The 17,518-nt window shown below is 39.9% G+C and overlaps 1 protein-coding gene and 32 non-coding genes across 33 annotated transcripts in view; all 33 read left to right on the top strand.

The window, feature by feature from the left end:
- opn8c (opsin 8, group member c) overlaps positions 1 to 17,518 on the top strand; it is a 123,379-nt gene that overhangs the window by 33,537 nt on the left and 72,324 nt on the right. The window lies entirely within an intron of this gene.
- Positions 1,633 to 1,744, top strand: trnal-caa (transfer RNA leucine (anticodon CAA)). The gene is made up of 2 exons: positions 1,633 to 1,670; positions 1,699 to 1,744. It is a non-coding gene; the product is annotated as a tRNA-Leu (tRNA).
- On the top strand, positions 1,861 to 1,972 carry trnal-caa (transfer RNA leucine (anticodon CAA)). The gene is made up of 2 exons: positions 1,861 to 1,898; positions 1,927 to 1,972. It is a non-coding gene; the product is annotated as a tRNA-Leu (tRNA).
- On the top strand, positions 2,269 to 2,380 carry trnal-caa (transfer RNA leucine (anticodon CAA)). The gene is made up of 2 exons: positions 2,269 to 2,306; positions 2,335 to 2,380. It is a non-coding gene; the product is annotated as a tRNA-Leu (tRNA).
- trnal-caa (transfer RNA leucine (anticodon CAA)) lies at positions 2,722 to 2,861 on the top strand. The gene is made up of 2 exons: positions 2,722 to 2,759; positions 2,816 to 2,861. It is a non-coding gene; the product is annotated as a tRNA-Leu (tRNA).
- trnal-caa (transfer RNA leucine (anticodon CAA)) lies at positions 4,309 to 4,420 on the top strand. Its single transcript has 2 exons — positions 4,309 to 4,346; positions 4,375 to 4,420. It is a non-coding gene; the product is annotated as a tRNA-Leu (tRNA).
- On the top strand, positions 4,996 to 5,107 carry trnal-caa (transfer RNA leucine (anticodon CAA)). The gene is made up of 2 exons: positions 4,996 to 5,033; positions 5,062 to 5,107. It is a non-coding gene; the product is annotated as a tRNA-Leu (tRNA).
- trnal-caa (transfer RNA leucine (anticodon CAA)) lies at positions 5,404 to 5,515 on the top strand. Its single transcript has 2 exons — positions 5,404 to 5,441; positions 5,470 to 5,515. It is a non-coding gene; the product is annotated as a tRNA-Leu (tRNA).
- trnal-caa (transfer RNA leucine (anticodon CAA)) lies at positions 5,633 to 5,744 on the top strand. Its single transcript has 2 exons — positions 5,633 to 5,670; positions 5,699 to 5,744. It is a non-coding gene; the product is annotated as a tRNA-Leu (tRNA).
- On the top strand, positions 6,313 to 6,452 carry trnal-caa (transfer RNA leucine (anticodon CAA)). Its single transcript has 2 exons — positions 6,313 to 6,350; positions 6,407 to 6,452. It is a non-coding gene; the product is annotated as a tRNA-Leu (tRNA).
- Positions 6,570 to 6,681, top strand: trnal-caa (transfer RNA leucine (anticodon CAA)). Its single transcript has 2 exons — positions 6,570 to 6,607; positions 6,636 to 6,681. It is a non-coding gene; the product is annotated as a tRNA-Leu (tRNA).
- trnal-caa (transfer RNA leucine (anticodon CAA)) lies at positions 6,800 to 6,911 on the top strand. The gene is made up of 2 exons: positions 6,800 to 6,837; positions 6,866 to 6,911. It is a non-coding gene; the product is annotated as a tRNA-Leu (tRNA).
- Positions 8,120 to 8,231, top strand: trnal-caa (transfer RNA leucine (anticodon CAA)). Its single transcript has 2 exons — positions 8,120 to 8,157; positions 8,186 to 8,231. It is a non-coding gene; the product is annotated as a tRNA-Leu (tRNA).
- trnal-caa (transfer RNA leucine (anticodon CAA)) lies at positions 8,807 to 8,918 on the top strand. Its single transcript has 2 exons — positions 8,807 to 8,844; positions 8,873 to 8,918. It is a non-coding gene; the product is annotated as a tRNA-Leu (tRNA).
- Positions 9,440 to 9,579, top strand: trnal-caa (transfer RNA leucine (anticodon CAA)). The gene is made up of 2 exons: positions 9,440 to 9,477; positions 9,534 to 9,579. It is a non-coding gene; the product is annotated as a tRNA-Leu (tRNA).
- trnal-caa (transfer RNA leucine (anticodon CAA)) lies at positions 9,697 to 9,808 on the top strand. Its single transcript has 2 exons — positions 9,697 to 9,734; positions 9,763 to 9,808. It is a non-coding gene; the product is annotated as a tRNA-Leu (tRNA).
- trnal-caa (transfer RNA leucine (anticodon CAA)) lies at positions 11,022 to 11,133 on the top strand. Its single transcript has 2 exons — positions 11,022 to 11,059; positions 11,088 to 11,133. It is a non-coding gene; the product is annotated as a tRNA-Leu (tRNA).
- trnal-caa (transfer RNA leucine (anticodon CAA)) lies at positions 11,481 to 11,592 on the top strand. The gene is made up of 2 exons: positions 11,481 to 11,518; positions 11,547 to 11,592. It is a non-coding gene; the product is annotated as a tRNA-Leu (tRNA).
- trnal-caa (transfer RNA leucine (anticodon CAA)) lies at positions 11,709 to 11,820 on the top strand. Its single transcript has 2 exons — positions 11,709 to 11,746; positions 11,775 to 11,820. It is a non-coding gene; the product is annotated as a tRNA-Leu (tRNA).
- On the top strand, positions 12,117 to 12,228 carry trnal-caa (transfer RNA leucine (anticodon CAA)). The gene is made up of 2 exons: positions 12,117 to 12,154; positions 12,183 to 12,228. It is a non-coding gene; the product is annotated as a tRNA-Leu (tRNA).
- Positions 12,346 to 12,457, top strand: trnal-caa (transfer RNA leucine (anticodon CAA)). Its single transcript has 2 exons — positions 12,346 to 12,383; positions 12,412 to 12,457. It is a non-coding gene; the product is annotated as a tRNA-Leu (tRNA).
- On the top strand, positions 13,026 to 13,137 carry trnal-caa (transfer RNA leucine (anticodon CAA)). The gene is made up of 2 exons: positions 13,026 to 13,063; positions 13,092 to 13,137. It is a non-coding gene; the product is annotated as a tRNA-Leu (tRNA).
- trnal-caa (transfer RNA leucine (anticodon CAA)) lies at positions 13,254 to 13,393 on the top strand. Its single transcript has 2 exons — positions 13,254 to 13,291; positions 13,348 to 13,393. It is a non-coding gene; the product is annotated as a tRNA-Leu (tRNA).
- Positions 13,511 to 13,622, top strand: trnal-caa (transfer RNA leucine (anticodon CAA)). Its single transcript has 2 exons — positions 13,511 to 13,548; positions 13,577 to 13,622. It is a non-coding gene; the product is annotated as a tRNA-Leu (tRNA).
- On the top strand, positions 13,741 to 13,852 carry trnal-caa (transfer RNA leucine (anticodon CAA)). Its single transcript has 2 exons — positions 13,741 to 13,778; positions 13,807 to 13,852. It is a non-coding gene; the product is annotated as a tRNA-Leu (tRNA).
- Positions 13,970 to 14,081, top strand: trnal-caa (transfer RNA leucine (anticodon CAA)). The gene is made up of 2 exons: positions 13,970 to 14,007; positions 14,036 to 14,081. It is a non-coding gene; the product is annotated as a tRNA-Leu (tRNA).
- On the top strand, positions 14,195 to 14,334 carry trnal-caa (transfer RNA leucine (anticodon CAA)). Its single transcript has 2 exons — positions 14,195 to 14,232; positions 14,289 to 14,334. It is a non-coding gene; the product is annotated as a tRNA-Leu (tRNA).
- Positions 14,452 to 14,563, top strand: trnal-caa (transfer RNA leucine (anticodon CAA)). Its single transcript has 2 exons — positions 14,452 to 14,489; positions 14,518 to 14,563. It is a non-coding gene; the product is annotated as a tRNA-Leu (tRNA).
- Positions 14,680 to 14,791, top strand: trnal-caa (transfer RNA leucine (anticodon CAA)). The gene is made up of 2 exons: positions 14,680 to 14,717; positions 14,746 to 14,791. It is a non-coding gene; the product is annotated as a tRNA-Leu (tRNA).
- Positions 14,910 to 15,049, top strand: trnal-caa (transfer RNA leucine (anticodon CAA)). The gene is made up of 2 exons: positions 14,910 to 14,947; positions 15,004 to 15,049. It is a non-coding gene; the product is annotated as a tRNA-Leu (tRNA).
- Positions 15,167 to 15,278, top strand: trnal-caa (transfer RNA leucine (anticodon CAA)). The gene is made up of 2 exons: positions 15,167 to 15,204; positions 15,233 to 15,278. It is a non-coding gene; the product is annotated as a tRNA-Leu (tRNA).
- On the top strand, positions 16,497 to 16,608 carry trnal-caa (transfer RNA leucine (anticodon CAA)). Its single transcript has 2 exons — positions 16,497 to 16,534; positions 16,563 to 16,608. It is a non-coding gene; the product is annotated as a tRNA-Leu (tRNA).
- Positions 16,956 to 17,067, top strand: trnal-caa (transfer RNA leucine (anticodon CAA)). Its single transcript has 2 exons — positions 16,956 to 16,993; positions 17,022 to 17,067. It is a non-coding gene; the product is annotated as a tRNA-Leu (tRNA).

The raw sequence follows: 17,518 nt of genomic DNA, 5'->3' as shown, positions 1-17,518 counted from the left end.
ATACATCTTATATTATTTTTGTATATATTTAACCATGGACAGTGATATGACTGACCTTAACAAAGTTAGAAGTATGTGTCAGGATGGCAGAGTGGTCTAAGGCGCCAGACTCAAGGAATATCAACCTTCTCAGTTCTTGAGAATTCTGGTCTCCAAATGGAGGCGTGGGTTCAAATCCCACTTATGACAAAGAGCTTTTGTAGTGAGAACTTGAATTAATGTAAAGGAAATACATCTTATATTTTTTTGTATGTATTTAACCATTGACAGTGATATGACTGACCTTAACAAAGTTATATGTATGTGTCAGGATGGCCGAGTGGTAGAGGTCTGCACGGGCTTTAAACTGAAGCCCGAACCCGGCCCGTACCCGCGATCATTTAACCCGACCCGACAATTACATTTACATATTAAGCCCGAACCCGACCCGAACCCGAGGTCCATTCTGTTTCTCACAGCAATACCATTTTTGCAATATGCTAAGTTGTATTTAATGATTGCTTGACTGACATATTAAACAAATACATGTAGGCGCAGCGGCCCTAGCTATCAGCAGGCAGCACAGCAGTAAGAGAAAAAACTTACCAAGTAATTTTTTGCTTTATCAGACTCATGGTTTGCTTGTTGTCGTCGGCTGTCTGTATTGTTACTGAAATAGGGCGCGAGAGCGGTAGCACATGCGCAAAACAGTTTTGTGATATAAATGATATGATAAAATAAAACAAATAATTAAAAAAAATTTATTTATCTATCATTATATTTGAGAGAGAGAAAATCGCGCACATATTGCACATCTGCGCACGTAGCCTATACTTTCTCTCTCTCGCGTGCCGGTCACCACAACACAGCAAGCAGGCAAAGCACACGGCACGCAAACTATATAGCCCAGTGGCATAGGTTTGATTTTGAAATTGGTGGGGACGGGGACATAAATATTTAATATATTTAAAGTTTTGATCGAAAATATTGCTAGGGATATATCAGTCTCACTGGATATTGGTAGGGACACGTCCCTAGCGTCCCTACTAAATTCTACGCCCCTGATATAGCCTATTTAGTTTTTCTTAGTTAAACCCGAACCCGACCCGAACCCGAGGCTGTTCATTAACATTAACCCGAACCCGACCCGAAACCCGCACATTTTTCGGGACCCGTCGGGCTCGGGTCGGGTAGCAGACCTCTACCGAGTGGTCTAAGGCGCCAGACTCAAGGAATATCAACCTTCTCAGTTGTTGAGAATTCTGGTCTCCGAATGGAGGCGTGGGTTCAAATCCCACTTCTGACAAAGAGCTTTTGTAATGAGAACTTGAATTCATGTAAAGGAAATACATCTTCAATTATTTTTTTTAAGTATTTAACCATGGACAGTGATATGACTGACCTTAACAAAATAAGATGTTTGTGACAGGATGGCCGAGTGGTCTAAGGCGCCAGACTCAAGGAAAATCAACCTTCTCAGTTGTTAAGAATCCTGGTCTCCGAATGGAGGCGTGGGTTCAAATCCCACTTCTGACAAAGAGCTTTTGTAGTGAGAACTTGAATTAATGTAAAGGAAATACATCTTATATTATTTTTGTATGTATTTAACCATGGACAGTGATATGACTGACCTTAACAAAGTTATATGTATGTGTCAGGATGGCTGAGTGGTCTAAGGTGCCAGACTCAAGGAATATCAACCTTCTCAGTTGTTGAGAATTCTGGTCTCCAAATGGAGGCGTGGGTTCAAATCCCACTTCTGACAAAGAGATTTTGTAATGAGAACTTGAATTCATGTAAACGAAATACATCTTATATTATTTTTGTATGTATTTAACCATTGCAGTGATATGACTGACCTTAACAAAATAAGATGTTTGTGTCAGGATGGCCGAGTGGTCTAAGGCGCCAGACTCAAGGAATATCAACCTTCTCAGTTGTTGAGAATTCTGGTCTCCAAATGGAGGCGTGGGTTCAAATCCCACTTCTGGCAAAGTATTTTTATGTATTTAACCATGGACAGTGATATGACTGACCTTAACAAAATAAGTTGTTTGTGTCAGGATGGCCGAGTGGTCTAAGGCCGAGGGGTCTCAAGGAATATCAACCTTCTCAGTTGTTGAGAATTCTGGTCTCCAAATGGAGGCGTGGGTTCAAATCCCACTTCTGACAAAGAGATTTTGTAGTGAGAACTTGAATTAATGTAAAGGAAATACATCTTATATTATTTTTGTATATATTTAACCATGGACAGTGATATGACTGACCTTGACAAAGTTAGAAGTATGTGTCAGGATGGCAGAGTGGTCTAAGGCGCCAGACTCAAGGAATATCAACCTTGTCAGTTGTTGAGAATTCTGGTCTCCGAATGGAGGCGTGGGTTCAAATCCCACTTCTGACAAAGAGCTTTTGTAGTGAGAACTTGAATTAATGTAAAGGAAATACATCTTATATTTTTTTGTATGTATTTAACCATGGACAGTGATATGACTGACCTTAACAAAGTTATATGTATGTGTCAGGATGGCCGAGTGGTCTAAGGCGCCAGACTCAAGGAATATCAACCTTCTCAGTTGTTGAGAATTCTGTTCTCCAAATGGGTGGGTTCAAATCCCACTTCTGACAAAGAGCTTTTGTAGTGAGAACTTGAATTAATGTAAAGGAAATACATCTTATATTATTTTTGTATGTATTTAACCATGGACAGTGATATGACTGACCTTAACAAAGTTAAATGTGTGTGTCAGGATGGCTGAGTGGTCTAAGGTGCCAGACTCAAGGAATATCAACCTTCTCAGTTGTTGAGAATTCTGGTCTCCAAATGGAGGCGTGGGAATTCTGGTCTCCAAATGGAGGCGTGGGTTCAAATCCCACTTCTGACAAAGAGCTTTTGTAGTGAGAACTTGAATTAATGTAAAGGAAATACATCTTATATTATTTTTGTATATATTTAACCATGGACAGTGATATGACTGACCTTAACAAAGTTAGAAGTATGTGTCAGGATGGCAGAGTGGTCTAAGGCGCCAGACTCAAGGAATATCAACCTTCTCAGTTCTTGAGAATTCTGGTCTCCAAATGGAGGCGTGGGTTCAAATCCCACTTATGACAAAGAGCTTTTGTAGTGAGAACTTGAATTAATGTAAAGGAAATACATCTTATATTTTTTTGTATGTATTTAACCATTGACAGTGATATGACTGACCTTAACAAAGTTATATGTATGTGTCAGGATGGCCGAGTGGTAGAGGTCTGCACGGGCTTTAAACTGAAGCCCGAACCCGGCCCGTACCCGCGATCATTTAACCCGACCCAACCCGACCCGACAATTACATTTACATATTAAGCCCGAACCCGACCCGAACCCGAGGTCCATTCTGTTTCTCACAGCAATACCATTTTTGCAATATGCTAAGTTGTATTTAATGATTGCTTGACTGACATATTAAACAAATACATGTAGGCGCAGCGGCCCTAGCTATCAGCAGGCAGCACAGCAGTAAGAGAAAAAACTTACCAAGTAATTTTTTGCTTTATCAGACTCATGGTTTGCTTGTTGTCGTCGGCTGTCTGTATTGTTACTGAAATAGGGCGCGAGAGCGGTAGCACATGCGCAAAACAGTTTTGTGATATAAATGATATGATAAAATAAAACAAATAATTAAAAAAATTGTATTTATCTATCATTATATTTGAGAGAGAGAAAATCGCGCACATATTGCACATCTGCGCACGTAGCCTATACTTTCTCTCTCTCGCGTGCCGGTCACCACAACACAGCAAGCAGGCAAAGCACACGGCACGCAAACTATATAGCCCAGTGGCATAGGTTTGATTTTGAAATTGGTGGGGACGGGGACATAAATATTTAATATATTTAAAGTTTTGATCGAAAATATTGCTAGGGATATATCAGTCTCACTGGATATTGGTAGGGACACGTCCCTAGCGTCCCTACTAAATTCTACGCCCCTGATATAGCCTATTTAGTTTTTCTTAGTTAAACCCGAACCCGACCCGAACCCGAGGCTGTTCATTAACATTAACCCGAACCCGACCCGAAACCCGCACATTTTTCGGGACCCGTCGGGCTCGGGTCGGGTAGCAGACCTCTACCGAGTGGTCTAAGGCGCCAGACTCAAGGAATATCAACCTTCTCAGTTGTTGAGAATTCTGTTCTCCAAATGGGTGGGTTCAAATCCCACTTCTGACAAAGAGCTTTTGTAGTGAGAACTTGAATTAATGTAAAGGAAATACATCTTATATTATTTTTGTATGTATTTAACCATTGCAGTGATATGACTGACCTTAACAAAATAAGATTTTTGTGTCAGGATGGCCGAGTGGTCTAAGGCGCCAGACTCAAGGAATATCAACCTTCTCAGTTGTTGAGAATTCTGGTCTCCGAATGGAGGCGTGGGTTCAAATCCCACTTCTGACAAAGAGCTTTTGTAATGAGAACTTGAATTCATGTAAAGGAAATACATCTTCAATTATTTTTTTTAAGTATTTAACCATGGACAGTGATATGACTGACCTTAACAAAATAAGATGTTTGTGACAGGATGGCCGAGTGGTCTAAGGCGCCAGACTCAAGGAAAATCAACCTTCTCAGTTGTTAAGAATCCTGGTCTCCGAATGGAGGCGTGGGTTCAAATCCCACTTCTGACAAAGAGCTTTTGTAGTGAGAACTTGAATTAATGTAAAGGAAATACATCTTATATTATTTTTGTATGTATTTAACCATGGACAGTGATATGACTGACCTTAACAAAGTTATATGTATGTGTCAGGATGGCTGAGTGGTCTAAGGTGCCAGACTCAAGGAATATCAACCTTCTCAGTTGTTGAGAATTCTGGTCTCCAAATGGAGGCGTGGGTTCAAATCCCACTACTGACAAAGAGATTTTGTAATGAGAACTTGAATTCATGTAAACGAAATACATCTTATATTATTTTTGTATGTATTTAACCATTGCAGTGATATGACTGACCTTAACAAAATAAGATGTTTGTGTCAGGATGGCCGAGTGGTCTAAGGCGCCAGACTCAAGGAATATCAACCTTCTCAGTTGTTGAGAATTCTGGTCTCCAAATGGAGGCGTGGGTTCAAATCCCACTTCTGACAAAGTATTTTTATGTATTTAACCATGGACAGTGATATGACTGACCTTAACAAAATAAGTTGTTTGTGTCAGGATGGCCGAGTGGTCTAAGGCCGAGGGGTCTCAAGGAATATCAACCTTCTCAGTTGTTGAGAATTCTGGTCTCCAAATGGAGGCGTGGGTTCAAATCCCACTTCTGACAAAGAGATTTTGTAGTGAGAACTTGAATTAATGTAAAGGAAATACATCTTATATTATTTTTGTATATATTTAACCATGGACAGTGATATGACTGACCTTGACAAAGTTAGAAGTATGTGTCAGGATGGCAGAGTGGTCTAAGGCGCCAGACTCAAGGAATATCAACCTTGTCAGTTGTTGAGAATTCTGGTCTCCGAATGGAGGCGTGGGTTCAAATCCCACTTCTGACAAAGAGCTTTTGTAGTGAGAACTTGAATTAATGTAAAGGAAATACATCTTATATTTTTTTTGTATGTATTTAACCATGGACAGTGATATGACTGACCTTTACAAAGTTAGATGTATGTGTCAGGATGGCCAAGTGGTCTAAGGCGCCAGACTCAAGGAATATCAACCTTCTCAGTTGTTGAGAATTCTGGTCTCCGAATGGAGGCGTGGGTTCAAATCCCACTTCTGACAAAGAGCTTTTGTAGTGAGAACTTGAATTAATGTAAAGGAAATACATCTTATATTATATTTGTATGTATTTAACCATTGCAGTGATATGACTGACCTTAACAAAATAAGATGTATGTGTCAGGATGGTCGAGTGGTCTAAGGCGCCAGACTCAAGGAATATCAACCTTCTCAGTTGTTGAGAATTCTAGTCTCCAAATGGAGGGGTAGGTTCAAATCCCACTTCTGACAAAGAGCTTTTGTAATAAGAACTTGAATTCATGTAAAGGAAATACATCTTCAATTATCTTTTTTATGTATTTGGACAGTGATATGACTGACCTTAACAAAATAAGATGTTTGTGTCAGGATGACAGAGTGGTCTAAGGCGCCAGACTCAAGGAATATCAACCTTCTCAGTTGTTGAGAATTCTGGTCTCCGAATGGAGGTGTGGGTTCAAATCCCACTTCTGACAAAGAGATTTTGTAATGAGAACTTGAATTCATGTAAACGAAATACATCTTATATTATTTTTGTATGTATTTAACCATTGCAGTGATATGACTGACCTTAACAAAATAAGATGTATGTGTCAGGATGGTCGAGTGGTCTAAGGCGCCAGACTCAAGGAATATCAACCTTCTCAGTTGTTGAGAATTCTGGTCTCCAAATGGAGGCGTGGGAATTCTGGTCTCCAAATGGAGGCGTGGGTTCAAATCCCACTTCTGACAAAGAGCTTTTGTAGTGCGAACTTGAATTAATGTAAAGGAAATACATCTTATATTATTTTTGTATGTATTTAACCATGGACAGTGATATGACTGACCTTTACAAAGTTAGATGTATGTGTCAGGATGGCCGAGTGGTCTAAGGCGCCAGACTCAAGGAATATCAATCTTCTCAGTTGTTGAGAATTCTGGTCTCCGAATGGAGGCGTGGGTTCAAATCCCACTTCTGACAAAGAGCTTTTGTAGTGAGAACTTGAATTAATGTAAAGGAAATACATCTTATATTATTTTTTTAATGTATTTAACCATGGACAGTGATATGACTGACCTTAACAAAATAAGATGTTTGTGTCAGGATGGCCGAGTGGTCTAAGCCGCCAGACTCAAGGAATATCAACCTTCTCAGTTGTTGAGAATTCTGGTCTCCGAATGGAGGCGTGGGTTCAAATCCCACTTCTGACAAAGAGCTTTTGTAATGAGAACTTGAATTCATGTAAAGGAAATACATCTTATATTTTTTTGTATGTATTTAACCATTGACAGTGATATGACTGACCTTAACAAAGTTATATGTATGTGTCAGGATGGCCGAGTGGTAGAGGTCTGCACGGGCTTTAAACTGAAGCCCGAACCCGGCCCGTACCCGCGATCATTTAACCCGACCCGACAATTACATTTACATATTAAGCCCGAACCCGACCCGAACCCGAGGTCCATTCTGTTTCTCACAGCAATACCATTTTTGCAATATGCTAAGTTGTATTTAATGATTGCTTGACTGACATATTAAACAAATACATGTAGGCGCAGCGGCCCTAGCTATCAGCAGGCAGCACAGCAGTAAGAGAAAAAACTTACCAAGTAATTTTTTGCTTTATCAGACTCATGGTTTGCTTGTTGTCGTCGGCTGTCTGTATTGTTACTGAAATAGGGCGCGAGAGCGGTAGCACATGCGCAAAACAGTTTTGTGATATAAATGATATGATAAAATAAAACAAATAATTAAAAAAAAATTATTTATCTATCATTATATTTGAGAGAGAGAAAATCGCGCACATATTGCACATCTGCGCACGTAGCCTATACTTTCTCTCTCTCGCGTGCCGGTCACCACAACACAGCAAGCAGGCAAAGCACACGGCACGCAAACTATATAGCCCAGTGGCATAGGTTTGATTTTGAAATTGGTGGGGACGGGGACATAAATATTTAATATATTTAAAGTTTTGATCGAAAATATTGCTAGGGATATATCAGTCTCACTGGATATTGGTAGGGACACGTCCCTAGCGTCCCTACTAAATTCTACGCCCCTGATATAGCCTATTTAGTTTTTCTTAGTTAAACCCGAACCCGACCCGAACCCGAGGCTGTTCATTAACATTAACCCGAACCCGACCCGAAACCCGCACATTTTTCGGGACCCGTCGGGCTCGGGTCGGGTAGCAGACCTCTACCGAGTGGTCTAAGGCGCCAGACTCAAGGAATATCAACCTTCTCAGTTGTTGAGAATTCTGTTCTCCAAATGGGTGGGTTCAAATCCCACTTCTGACAAAGAGCTTTTGTAGTGAGAACTTGAATTAATGTAAAGGAAATACATCTTATATTATTTTTGTATGTATTTAACCATTGCAGTGATATGACTGACCTTAACAAAATAAGATGTTTGTGTCAGGATGGCCGAGTGGTCTAAGGCGCCAGACTCAAGGAATATCAACCTTCTCAGTTGTTGAGAATTCTGGTCTCCGAATGGAGGCGTGGGTTCAAATCCCACTTCTGACAAAGAGCTTTTGTAATGAGAACTTGAATTCATGTAAAGGAAATACATCTTCAATTATTTTTTTTAAGTATTTAACCATGGACAGTGATATGACTGACCTTAACAAAATAAGATGTTTGTGACAGGATGGCCGAGTGGTCTAAGGCGCCAGACTCAAGGAAAATCAACCTTCTCAGTTGTTAAGAATCCTGGTCTCCGAATGGAGGCGTGGGTTCAAATCCCACTTCTGACAAAGAGCTTTTGTAGTGAGAACTTGAATTAATGTAAAGGAAATACATCTTATATTATTTTTGTATGTATTTAACCATGGACAGTGATATGACTGACCTTAACAAAGTTATATGTATGTGTCAGGATGGCTGAGTGGTCTAAGGTGGCAGACTCAAGGAATATCAACCTTCTCAGTTGTTGAGAATTCTGGTCTCCAAATGGAGGCGTGGGTTCAAATCCCACTTCTGACAAAGAGATTTTGTAATGAGAACTTGAATTCATGTAAACGAAATACATCTTATATTATTTTTGTATGTATTTAACCATTGCAGTGATATGACTGACCTTAACAAAATAAGATGTTTGTGTCAGGATGGCCGAGTGGTCTAAGGCGCCAGACTCAAGGAATATCAACCTTCTCAGTTGTTGAGAATTCTGGTCTCCAAATGGAGGCGTGGGTTCAAATCCCACTTCTGACAAAGTATTTTTATGTATTTAACCATGGACAGTGATATGACTGACCTTAACAAAATAAGTTGTTTGTGTCAGGATGGCCGAGTGGTCTAAGGCCGAGGGGTCTCAAGGAATATCAACCTTCTCAGTTGTTGAGAATTCTGGTCTCCAAATGGAGGCGTGGGTTCAAATCCCACTTCTGACAAAGAGATTTTGTAGTGAGAACTTGAATTAATGTAAAGGAAATACATCTTATATTATTTTTGTATATATTTAACCATGGACAGTGATATGACTGACCTTGACAAAGTTAGAAGTATGTGTCAGGATGGCAGAGTGGTCTAAGGCGCCAGACTCAAGGAATATCAACCTTCTCAGTTGTTGAGAATTCTGTTCTCCAAATGGGTGGGTTCAAATCCCACTTCTGACAAAGAGCTTTTGTAGTGAGAACTTGAATTAATGTAAAGGAAATACATCTTATATTATTTTTGTATGTATTTAACCATGGACAGTGATATGACTGACCTTAACAAAGTTAAATGTGTGTGTCAGGATGGCTGAGTGGTCTAAGGTGCCAGACTCAAGGAATATCAACCTTCTCAGTTGTTGAGAATTCTGGTCTCCAAATGGAGGCGTGGGAATTCTGGTCTCCAAATGGAGGCGTGGGTTCAAATCCCACTTCTGACAAAGAGCTTTTGTAGTGAGAACTTGAATTAATGTAAAGGAAATACATCTTATATTATTTTTGTATATATTTAACCATGGACAGTGATATGACTGACCTTAACAAAGTTAGAAGTATGTGTCAGGATGGCAGAGTGGTCTAAGGCGCCAGACTCAAGGAATATCAACCTTCTCAGTTCTTGAGAATTCTGGTCTCCAAATGGAGGCGTGGGTTCAAATCCCACTTATGACAAAGAGCTTTTGTAGTGAGAACTTGAATTAATGTAAAGGAAATACATCTTATATTTTTTTGTATGTATTTAACCATTGACAGTGATATGACTGACCTTAACAAAGTTATATGTATGTGTCAGGATGGCCGAGTGGTAGAGGTCTGCACGGGCTTTAAACTGAAGCCCGAACCCGGCCCGTACCCGCGATCATTTAACCCGACCCGACCCGACAATTACATTTACATATTAAGCCCGAACCCGACCCGAACCCGAGGTCCATTCTGTTTCTCACAGCAATACCATTTTTGCAATATGCTAAGTTGTATTTAATGATTGCTTGACTGACATATTAAACAAATACATGTAGGCGCAGCGGCCCTAGCTATCAGCAGGCAGCACAGCAGTAAGAGAAAAAACTTACCAAGTAATTTTTTGCTTTATCAGACTCATGGTTTGCTTGTTGTCGTCGGCTGTCTGTATTGTTATTGAAATAGGGCGCGAGAGCGGTAGCACATGCGCAAAACAGTTTTGTGATATAAATGATATGATAAAATAAAACAAATAATTAAAAAAATTGTATTTATCTATCATTATATTTGAGAGAGAGAAAATCGCGCACATATTGCACATCTGCGCACGTAGCCTATACTTTCTCTCTCTCGCGTGCCGGTCACCACAACACAGCAAGCAGGCAAAGCACACGGCACGCAAACTATATAGCCCAGTGGCATAGGTTTGATTTTGAAATTGGTGGGGACGGGGACATAAATATTTAATATATTTAAAGTTTTGATCGAAAATATTGCTAGGGATATATCAGTCTCACTGGATATTGGTAGGGACACGTCCCTAGCGTCCCTACTAAATTCTACGCCCCTGATATAGCCTATTTAGTTTTTCTTAGTTAAACCCGAACCCGACCCGAACCCGAGGCTGTTCATTAACATTAACCCGAACCCGACCCGAAACCCGCACATTTTTCGGGACCCGTCGGGCTCGGGTCGGGTAGCAGACCTCTACCGAGTGGTCTAAGGCGCCAGACTCAAGGAATATCAACCTTCTCAGTTGTTGAGAATTCTGTTCTCCAAATGGGTGGGTTCAAATCCCACTTCTGACAAAGAGCTTTTGTAGTGAGAACTTGAATTAATGTAAAGGAAATACATCTTATATTATTTTTGTATGTATTTAACCATTGCAGTGATATGACTGACCTTAACAAAATAAGATGTTTGTGTCAGGATGGCCGAGTGGTCTAAGGCGCCAGACTCAAGGAATATCAACCTTCTCAGTTGTTGAGAATTCTGGTCTCCGAATGGAGGCGTGGGTTCAAATCCCACTTCTGACAAAGAGCTTTTGTAATGAGAACTTGAATTCATGTAAAGGAAATACATCTTCAATTATTTTTTTTAAGTATTTAACCATGGACAGTGATATGACTGACCTTAACAAAATAAGATGTTTGTGACAGGATGGCCGAGTGGTCTAAGGCGCCAGACTCAAGGAAAATCAACCTTCTCAGTTGTTAAGAATCCTGGTCTCCGAATGGAGGCGTGGGTTCAAATCCCACTTCTGACAAAGAGCTTTTGTAGTGAGAACTTGAATTAATGTAAAGGAAATACATCTTATATTATTTTTGTATGTATTTAACCATGGACAGTGATATGACTGACCTTAACAAAGTTATATGTATGTGTCAGGATGGCTGAGTGGTCTAAGGTGCCAGACTCAAGGAATATCAACCTTCTCAGTTGTTGAGAATTCTGGTCTCCAAATGGAGGCGTGGGTTCAAATCCCACTTCTGACAAAGAGATTTTGTAATGAGAACTTGAATTCATGTAAACGAAATACATCTTATATTATTTTTGTATGTATTTAACCATTGCAGTGATATGACTGACCTTAACAAAATAAGATGTTTGTGTCAGGATGGCCGAGTGGTCTAAGGCGCCAGACTCAAGGAATATCAACCTTCTCAGTTGTTGAGAATTCTGGTCTCCAAATGGAGGCGTGGGTTCAAATCCCACTTCTGACAAAGTATTTTTATGTATTTAACCATGGACAGTGATATGACTGACCTTAACAAAATAAGTTGTTTGTGTCAGGATGGCCGAGTGGTCTAAGGCCGAGGGGTCTCAAGGAATATCAACCTTCTCAGTTGTTGAGAATTCTGGTCTCCAAATGGAGGCGTGGGTTCAAATCCCACTTCTGACAAAGAGATTTTGTAGTGAGAACTTGAATTAATGTAAAGGAAATACATCTTATATTATTTTTGTATATATTTAACCATGGACAGTGATATGACTGACCTTGACAAAGTTAGAAGTATGTGTCAGGATGGCAGAGTGGTCTAAGGTGCCAGACTCAAGGAATATCAACCTTGTCAGTTGTTGAGAATTCTGGTCTCCGAATGGAGGCGTGGGTTCAAATCCCACTTCTGACAAAGAGCTTTTGTAGTGAGAACTTGAATTAATGTAAAGGAAATACATCTTATATTTTTTTTGTATGTATTTAACCATGGACAGTGATATGACTGACCTTTACAAAGTTAGATGTATGTGTCAGGATGGCCGAGTGGTCTAAGGCACCAGACTCAAGGAATATCAACCTTCTCAGTTGTTGAGAATTCTGGTCTCCGAATGGAGGCGTGGGTTCAAATCCCACTTCTGACAAAGAGCTTTTGTAGTGAGAACTTGAATTAATGTAAAGGAAATACATCTTATATTATATTTGTATGTATTTAACCATTGCAGTGATATGACTGACCTTAACAAAATAAGATGTATGTGTCAGGATGGTCGAGTGGTCTAAGGCGCCAGCCTCAAGGAATATCAACCTTCTCAGTTGTTGAGAATTCTAGTCTCCAAATGGAGGGGTAGGTTCAAATCCCACTTCTGACAAAGAGCTTTTGTAATAAGAACTTGAATTCATGTAAAGGAAATACATCTTCAATTATCTTTTTTATGTATTTGGACAGTGATATGACTGACCTTAACAAAATAAGATGTTTGTGTCAGGATGACAGAGTGGTCTAAGGCGCCAGACTCAAGGAATATCAACCTTCTCAGTTGTTGAGAATTCTGGTCTCCGAATGGAGGTGTGGGTTCAAATCCCACTTCTGACAAAGAGATTTTGTAATGAGAACTTGAATTCATGTAAACGAAATACATCTTATATTATTTTTGTATGTATTTAACCATTGCAGTGATATGACTGACCTTAACAAAATAAGATGTTTGTGTCAGGATGGCCGAGTGGTCTAAGGCGCCAGACTCAAGGAATATCAACCTTCTCAGTTGTTGAGAATTCTGGTCTCCAAATGGAGGCGTGGGTTCAAATCCCACTTCTGACAAAGAGCTTTTGTAGTGAGAACTTGAATTAATGTAAAGGAAATACATCTTATATTATTTTTGTATGTATTTAACCATTGCAGTGATATGACTGACCTTAACAAAATAAGATGTATGTGTCAGGATGGTCGAGTGGTCTAAGGCGCCAGACTCAAGGAATATCAACCTTCTCAGTTGTTGAGAATTCTGGTCTCCAAATGGAGGCGTGGGAATTCTGGTCTCCAAATGGAGGCGTGGGTTCAAATCCCACTTCTGACAAAGAGCTTTTGTAGTGCGAACTTGAATTAATGTAAAGGAAATACATCTTATATTATTTTTGTATGTATTTAACCATGGACAGTGATATGACTGACCTTTACAAAGTTAGATGTATGTGTCAGGATGGCCGAGTGGTCTAAGGCGCCAGACTCAAGGAATATCAATCTTCTCAGTTGTTGAGAATTCTGGTCTCCGAATGGAGGCGTGGGTTCAAATCCCACTTCTGACAAAGAGCTTTTGTAGTGAGAACTTGAATTAATGTAAAGGAAATACATCTTATATTATTTTTTTAATGTATTTAACCATGGACAGTGATATGACTGACCTTAACAAAATAAGATGTTTGTGTCAGGATGGCCGAGTGGTCTAAGGCGCCAGACTCAAGGAATATCAACCTTCTCAGTTGTTGAGAATTCTGGTCTCCAAATGGAGGCGTGGGTTCAAATCCTACTTCTGACAAAGAGCTTTTGTAATGAGAACTTGAGTTAATGTAAAGGCAATAAATCTTCTATTATTTTTGTATGTATTTAACCATGGACAGTGATATGACTGACCTTTACAAAAGAAGATTTTTGTGTCAGGATGGCCAAGTGGTCTAAGGCGCCAGACTCAAGGAATATCAACCTTCTCAGTTGTTGAGAATTCTGGTCTCCGAATGGAGGCCTGGGTTCAAATCCCACTTCTGACAAAGAGCTTTTGTAGTGAGAACTTGAATTAATGTAAAGGAAAAACATCTTATTTTTTTTATGTATTTAACCATGGACAGTGATATGACTGACCTTAACAAAGTTATATGTATGTGTCAGGATGGCTGAGTGGTCTAAGGTGCCAGACTCAAGGAATATCAACCTTCTCAGTTGTTGAGAATTCTGGTCTCCAAATGGAGGCGTGGGAATTCTGGTCTCCAAATGGAGGCGTGGGTTCAAATCCCACTTCTGACAAAGAGCTTTTGTAGTGAGAACTTGAATTAATGTAAAGGAAATACATCTTATATTATTTTTGTATGTATTTAACCATGGACAGTGATATGACTGACCTTTACAAAGTTAGATGTATGTGTCAGGATGGCCGAGTGGTCTAAGGCGCCAGACTCAAGGAATATCAACCTTCTCAGTTGTTGAGAATTCTGGTCTCCGAATGGAGGCGTGGGTTCAAATCCCACTTCTGACAAAGAGCTTTTGTAGTGAGAACTTGAATTAATGTAAAGGAAATACATCTTATATTATTTTTGTATGTATTTAACCATTGCAGTGATATGACTGACCTTAACAAAATAAGATGTTTGTGTCAGGATGGCCGAGTGGTCTAAGGCGCCAGACTCAAGGAATATCAACCTTCTCAGTTGTTGAGAATTCTGGTCTCCGAATGGAGGCGTGGGTTCAAATCCCACTTCTGACAAAGAGCTTTTGTAATGAGAACTTGAATTCATGTAAAGGAAATACATCTTCAATTATTTTTTTTAAGTATTTAACCATGGACAGTGATATGACTGACCTTAACAAAATAAGATGTTTGTGTCAGGATGGCCGAGTGGTCTAAGGTGCCAGACTCAAGGAATATCAACCTTCTCAGTTGTTGAGAATTCTGGTCTCCAAATGGAGGCGTGGGAATTCTGGTCTCCAAATGGAGGCGTGGGTTCAAATCCCACTTCTGACAAAGAGCTTTTGTAGTGAGAACTTGAATTAATGTAAAGGAAATACATCTTATATTATTTTTGTATATATTTAACCATGGACAGTGATATGACTGACCTTAACAAAGTTAGACGTATGTGTCAGGATGGCAGAGTGGTCAAAGGCGCCAGACTCAAGGAATATCAACCTTCTCAGTTGTTGAGAATTCTGGTCTCCAAATGGAGGCGTGGGTTCAAATCCCACTTATGACAAAGAGCTTTTGTAGTGAGAACTTGAATTAATGTAAAGGAAATACATCTTATATTTTTTTGTATGTATTTAACCATTGACAGTGATATGACTGACCTTAACAAAGTTATATGTATGTGTCAGGATGGCCGAGTGGTAGAGGTCTGCACGGGCTTTAAACTGAAGCCCGAACCCGGCCCGTACCCGCGATCATTTAACCCGACCCGACCCGACCCGACAATTACATTTACATATTAAGCCCGAACCCGACCCGAACCCGAGGTCCATTCTGTTTCTCACAGCAATACCATTTTTGCAATATGCTAAGTTGTATTTAATGATTGCTTGACTGACATATTAAACAAATACATGTAGGCGCAGCGGCCCTAGCTATCAGCAGGCAGCACAGCAGTAAGAGAAAAAACTTACCAAGTAATTTTTTGCTTTATCAGACTCATGGTTTGCTTGTTGTCGTCGGCTGTCTGTATTGTTACTGAAATAGGGCGCGAGAGCGGTAGCACATGCGCAAAACAGTTTTGTGATATAAATGATATGATAAAATAAAACAAATAATTAAAAAAATTATATTTATCTATCATTATATTTGAGAGAGAGAAAATCGCGCACATATTGCACATCTGCGCACGTAGCCTATACTTTCTCTCTCTCGCGTGCCGGTCACCACAACACAGCAAGCAGGCAAAGCACACGGCACGCAAACTATATAGCCCAGTGGCATAGGTTTGATTTTGAAATTGGTGGGGACGGGGACATAAATATTTAATATATTTAAAGTTTTGATCGAAAATATTGCTAGGGATATATCACTCTCACTGGATATTGGTAGGGACACGTCCCTAGCGTCCCTACTAAATTCTACGCCCCTGATATAGCCTATTTAGTTTTTCTTAGTTAAACCCGAACCCGACCCGAACCCGAGGCTGTTCATTAACATTAACCCGAACCCGACCCGAAACCCGCACATTTTTCGGGACCCGTCGGGCTCGGGTCGGGTAGCAGACCTCTACCGAGTGGTCTAAGGCGCCAGACTCAAGGAATATCAACCTTCTCAGTTGTTGAGAATTCTGTTCTCCAAATGGGTGGGTTCAAATCCCACTTCTGACAAAGAGCTTTTGTAGTGAGAACTTGAATTAATGTAAAGGAAATACATCTTATATTATTTTTGTATGTATTTAACCATTGCAGTGATATGACTGACCTTAACAAAATAAGATGTTTGTGTCAGGATGGCCGAGTGGTCTAAGGCGCCAGACTCAAGGAATATCAACCTTCTCAGTTGTTGAGAATTCTGGTCTCCGAATGGAGGCGTGGGTTCAAATCCCACTTCTGACAAAGAGCTTTTGTAATGAGAACTTGAATTCATGTAAAGGAAATACATCTTCAATTATTTTTTTTAAGTATTTAACCATGGACAGTGATATGACTGACCTTAACAAAATAAGATGTTTGTGTCAGGATGGCCGAGTGGTCTAAGGCGCCAGACTCAAGGAAAATCAACCTTCTCAGTTGTTAAGAATCCTGGTCTCCAAATGGAGGCGTGTGTTCAAATCCCACTTCTGACAAAGAGCTTTTGTAGTGAGAACTTGAATTAATGTAAAGGAAATACATCTTATATTATTTTTGTATGTATTTAACCATGGACAGTGATATGACTGACCTTAACAAAGTTATATGTATGTGTCAGGATGGCTGAGTGGTCTAAGGTGCCAGACTCAAGGAATATCAACCTTCTCAGTTGTTGAGAATTCTGGTCTCCGAATGGAGGCGTGGGTTCAAATCCCACTTCTGACAAAGAGCTTTTGTAGTGAGAACTTGAATTAATGTAAAGGAAATACATCTTATATTATATTTGTATGTATTTAACCATTGCAGTGATATGACTGACCTTAACAAAATAAGATGTATGTGTCAGGATGGTCGAGTGGTCTAAGGCGCCAGACTCAAGGAATATCAACCTTCTCAGTTGTTGAGAATTCTAGTCTCCAAATGGAGGGGTGGGTTCAAATCCCACTTCTGACAAAGAGCTTTTGTAATGAGAACTTGAATTCATGTAAAGGAAATACATCTTCAATTATCTTTTTTATGTATTTGGACAGTGATATGACTGACCTTAACAAAATAAGATGTTTGTGTCAGGATGACAGAGTGGTCTAAGGCGCCAGACTCAATGAATATCAACCTTCTCAGTTGTTGAGAATTCTGGTCTCCAAATGGAGGTGTGGGTTCAAATCCCACTTCTGAC

Source organism: Rhinichthys klamathensis, unplaced genomic scaffold, assembly GCF_029890125.1.
Source record: "Rhinichthys klamathensis goyatoka isolate OS25496 unplaced genomic scaffold, OSU_Roscu_1.1 h1tg000196l_1, whole genome shotgun sequence".
Classification (NCBI taxonomy): domain Eukaryota; kingdom Metazoa; phylum Chordata; class Actinopteri; order Cypriniformes; family Leuciscidae; genus Rhinichthys; species Rhinichthys klamathensis.
This window is presented reverse-complemented; position numbering and strand designations above follow the sequence as displayed.